General features: G+C 32.6%; 1 long non-coding RNA gene across 1 annotated transcript; it reads left to right on the top strand.

Annotated features, from left to right (window-relative positions):
• The first annotated feature begins 1,703 nt into the window (after window positions 1–1,703).
• LOC118751930 lies at window positions 1,704–4,318 on the top strand. The gene is made up of 5 exons (XR_004994612.1): window positions 1,704–3,238; window positions 3,315–3,380; window positions 3,676–3,735; window positions 3,803–4,020; window positions 4,109–4,318. It is a non-coding gene; the product is annotated as an uncharacterized LOC118751930 (long non-coding RNA).
• The last annotated feature ends 877 nt before the right edge of the window (window positions 4,319–5,195 follow it).

Here is a 5,195-nt window from a genome sequence, read left to right as displayed (position 1 = left end):
TAAAGTTTAATACCCACATTGCAATATTTCATTTATTTTATCAATTTGACTGAGTTAAAATTTTCAAATAGGTGGCAACCCTCCTCAAAAATATTTCCAGCAGTTATCTTTCTGAAACCTCTTTAATTTAATATCTATATTGTAATATATCATTTAGTTTATCAATTAAATTGCGCTAAATTTTTTAACAGGTGGCAATCCTCCTTTAAAATATTTTCGCCTGTGAGCCTTCTTTAAACTCTTTAGTTTTATACCTTGCAATATTTCATTTACTTTATCAATTTAACTGGGTTAAAACTTTTAAAATAGGCGGCAACCCTCCTAAAAAATATTTCCAGCAGTTATCTTTCGTGAACCTCTTTAATTTAATATCTATATTGTAGTATATCATTTAGTTTATCAATTAAATTGCGCAAAATTTTTTAACAGGTGGCAACCCTCCTGTAAAATATTTTCGACTGTAAGCCTTCTTAAAACTCTTTAGTTTGACACCCACATAGCAATATTTTATTTATTTTATCACTTTGACTGAGTTAAAATTTTCACATAGTAGGTGGCAACACTCCACAAAAATATTTCCAGCAGTTATACCCTCTTTAATTTGATAACAATATTGTAATATTTCATTTATTTCATCAGTGTAATTTAGTTAAACTTTGAAACAGGTGGCAACCCTAATGATACATATTTTCGGCTGTAAGCCTTCTTAACACTCTTTACCAAACAATACAAAAAAAAAAAATTATTCAAATCGGTTCAGCCGTTCTCGAGTTTTGACGACCGTGACATACGAACACAACATTTTTATTAATATAGATGTATATGCATGTGTCTACATATGTAGTTCAAGGGGCACCGAAATTGCGCATATGGAAACTGTGCATTTAGACATTATTTCGGTTTCAACCGAAACTGTGCATGTATGCTTTATTTCGGTTTTTACCATATGCATTATTTCGGTTTTAAACCGAAACTGTGCATGTATGCATTACTTCGTTTTTTTTCATATGCATTATTTCGCTTTTAAAACGAAAGTATGCATATGCATAATTTCGGTATTTTCTCATATGCATTATTTCGGTTTTCAACCGAAACTGTGCATGTATGCATTACTTCGGGTTTTTCATATGCATTATTTCGGTTTTCAACCGAAACTGTGCATGCATGCATTATTTCGGTTTTTGTTATATGCATTATTTCGGTTTTCAAACGAAAGAGTGCATATGCATAATTTCGGTTTTTCTAATATGCATTATTGCGGTTTTCAACCGAAACTGTGCACATATGCATTATTTCGGTTTTTTTCATATGCATTATTTCGGTTTTCAACCGAAACTGTGCATATATGCATTATTTCGGTTTTTTTCGTATGCATTATTTCGGTTTTTTTCATATGCATTATTTCGTATGCACAGTTTCCATATGCACAATTTCAGGGTGCCGTAGTTCAATCATAAATTCCAATTTATTTTTTTTTTACTTTAGGTGGTCGCCCCCCTTTTATTCGTTCGTCCATAGCAATTTGGAAATCCACACTCCCTAACATACTAACTAAATTTACATTATATGAAATTTACTTAATCGTAATTAGTAATAGGCTAAATTAAAAGTTGAAAAATTAAGTTCGTTTTATATTTAATACAATTTTTTTTTGGTTTCCGTAAATATTTAACTAAACATTTTAATGTTTAATTTTGAAAGTATTTTACAATACAATATTTGTTCATTAAAATTTTTTTTGTAGTCTTAAGTAGCAATTTCTTTTTTAGCTTAGGGTATTGTAAAATAGTTGTTACAAATTTATTTCTTATAAATAAACCTAAGTACATTCAAAACATATTTTTTTCACTAGTATTTATAATATTGAGTTTATATAAATTAACGAATTGTGTTCAGTTGCGAAAAATTTCTATTTAGTGAATAATATTTCATTTTAAAATTTTTTATGTTCGTGTGATTGACTTGAAAAATTCATAAACATCTTTTTGTTATATTTTGAAATAATAGTTGGTTGAGATAAGATTTTCAACTAACTTTTTGAACTCTGGTTTTGTGGGTCGTTTTTACTTTATCTTTTTCTTTATCGAAGATAGTGATATTAACATCATCTACTTTAGTTACAACGTGAAGACCCTGACATATATTTTCATGCTAGATTCTGGGTTCTTTTTGTACCAGAACGAGATCGTTTTCTTTAATTTGTACTGGGCGAAAGTGTATTATACAAAACTTTGTTGCAGATTTTATGTATGTTAATTAATTCTTTGGCTATTGCACGTGATTTTTGCATCCGGTACTTAACCTCTTTTGCATAATTTTCAACATTTTAAATGGGATCAGTTTTTCGTTTTTTTTTTCAAATCGTGCGGTAAAGTCGGTGTTTTCCCGAAAACTGGTTCGAATGGAGTAAATTTATTGTTAAAAACAGAATTTGGAGTAGTATTATGCAAAAAAGTGAAATACCTAAGATAACTGTCCCAGTCAGAGATAAGGTGTGTACTCGTATTGAGAGGAAAAAGTTCTCCAGCAGCAAATGTTCTGAGAATTTACCAGCATTCGCTCTCAAAGAGACGAAATATCAACAGAAGTACGAGAACGCAATATTTGCAAAAACTTGCAAGCAGCTAAACAGCTGATTCATTTGGTGGGAAAAAATAAAGAATAAAGAATAAAAATGGAAAATAACAATGAATTAACAATTAATTGTTCCCCAGGAACTTTCAAAAAGATTCAAGCAGGTAAGAAACGGAAATTATGATTATTAGACTATAAGCATTGTAAATAAACACTTTTTATTTACTTATTGAAACCTGAAAATCCAAATTGTAGGCAGTGTGTAATACAGCAAGGTGCCGGGGAAGATACGTTTGGACAAATAACGTTTTCCCAAAAAGAGCCAGAAATATCTATCTAAGCAGGCTGCTTGTGCATATCAGCAAAATGTGGATACGGCCCCTAGAGAATCGCCAGATTTAGCAAAACCATTGTGGTTGGATGCGCCATCGAGATTTTTAATCGAGAAGGTTTGGGATTTATGTCTAAGGGTTGGCAAAAGCGATTCTCTAAAAAACACGAAGCAAATGTGGACTACAACTCGCAAAGAACTTTGCGAAATGGGATACATGTTTACGGCGGTGCAAGTGCAGACGAAATTCTATACCCTAGAACGGAACTGCAAGCAAGCGGCTTCGAATAAATCCAAAACGGGAAGGGCAAGACAGATCTGCGCATATCAAAAGTAAGTCTGTATAGGGTTTTTAATATGTTTTAAGCGAAATAAACCAAAGTTTTCGTTTATATTTATGTACATTAAGTGAACTCCAGTCTTGACGTCAGCACTGGTGTAGAAGAATTCTTAGATGCGGCGCCAGCTACACCAGGTACATACATATCGCTCATTTACTCCAATAGTGCCATAATCCAAAAATTACAAATATTTAAGTACGCAAAAATTACCGCTACGTTTTCTATGTTGTGTAAAAATTTCATAGATGAATCGGTTACCAGTAGCCAACTAGAACATAATATGTATTCATGTATGTAAATTCAAAACTTTAAAGCCGTTTTTCTCGAGTTTTTTTTTTTTAGTTATTACACTATCGAAGTAAACGAGCAATATGTTTGAATTATAAATATTCCTTACATAAAATATATTTATTTGTATATATGTAATAGACGAGCCCGATTTCACGCCGTCCACTTCCAACAAAAGGAAACCTTCGCCAGCTACACCAGGTACATATGTATGTTTGCATTATATATGTTTCTAACATACAATATATTTAATATGTTGTTTATATAGTAGATGTCCCCGATTTCACGCCGCACACCTCCAAAAGAAAGAAAACTTCGCTAGAGCGGTATTTAGAAAAAAAGAAAAGTCAGATGAAAGATTGGAGAAACTGTTTGAGGAGAGTTTGAAGAGAAAGGCTTATTTGATGGAAAGGAAAGAGCAGAGGGAAATAGAAAAACTGCTAATAATGATGTCGATAGCTGATTTGCTGAAAAAGTAAAACCATGGTAATTGCCAAATGAGAATTTTTAATATCTTATCTACATAAAATAATACTGAACTTTATTTTATTCAAACACGTTTTCTTTATTCCAGGAACAAATCCGGTAAACTTATAGCTTTGTTGTTTTTTTTCCTAAAAATTACTAATATAAACATACAAAATTAAGTAAGTTTACGAGGTTTAGGTAGTTACGAGACATTTACGCGTTTGGGTGAATTGCCCTAATATTTCTAATTAATTTGTAGAAGTTTAAGTGCAAATGAAAGTACAAATGAAATAAATACATGTATGTGATTCACTAAGTTGTTTAGTTTTGAATTATGATGATATTATAATGATCATTTCTTGAGATTCTCTGACATTTTGTACAAAGCTTTCAACATTGATTTATATGGTTTTTGTTATAGAAACGACTGTTTTAGATTAAAAATTATAGAAAAAGATTTATATTGAAGATTTTGAATATTGTGAAAAACTAAAATACTTTTGTGAGACAATGTGTGTGTAAGGATCTGACCTAACACTTATAGATGAATATATTATAGGTGGCAACACTAATACTTTTTAGCTTCTAACTGCAACCAACTTCACATTGATATAGAGACAAGATACTGACGCGCTTGATTTAATTATTGAATTGTAGTACTTAATTATAATCTTATTTAATAAACGGAAATATAGAGCATTGCGCTCCATAGCTGGTGACCCCGCAAGAACACTTAATGGAAGACGAAAACGAGGACCGATTTGAGGACGCGGTTACTCCTTTCCGGGTGGCACGGCTCACCGTGAAGCCGTCACCATTTTGGAAACCAGACCCTCGGTTGTGGTTCGCGCAGGTGAATGCTCAGTTTTCGCGCGTGGGAATCTCCACAGATGAGACTAAATTTTATACGGTTGTGGCCGAAACAGACTCTGCAGTACTGGCACACGCCAGTGACATGATTTCTTCGCCACCTGCTACAAATAAATACGAAGCCTTGAAGCAGAGGCTGATTAGCGAATTTGGTGAGTCAAACGAAAAGCGACTCAAACGTTTGTTCGCACGTTGCGAGTTGGGCGACAAAAAACCTACAACTTTACTCAGAGAAATGAGAGATCTTGCCAACCATCGCTTGGACAAAGAAATTTTAAAATCTTTATGGCTGCGACGTTTACCAATCCATGCACAACAGCGAC

The sequence above is a fragment of the Rhagoletis pomonella genome, unplaced genomic scaffold (assembly GCF_013731165.1).
Source record: "Rhagoletis pomonella isolate Grant_MI unplaced genomic scaffold, Rhpom_1.0 Rhpom_scaffold_01093, whole genome shotgun sequence".
Lineage (NCBI taxonomy): Eukaryota > Metazoa > Arthropoda > Insecta > Diptera > Tephritidae > Rhagoletis > Rhagoletis pomonella.
The sequence above is the reverse complement of the archived record's forward strand: the minus strand, read 5'-3'. Positions and strand labels throughout refer to the sequence as shown.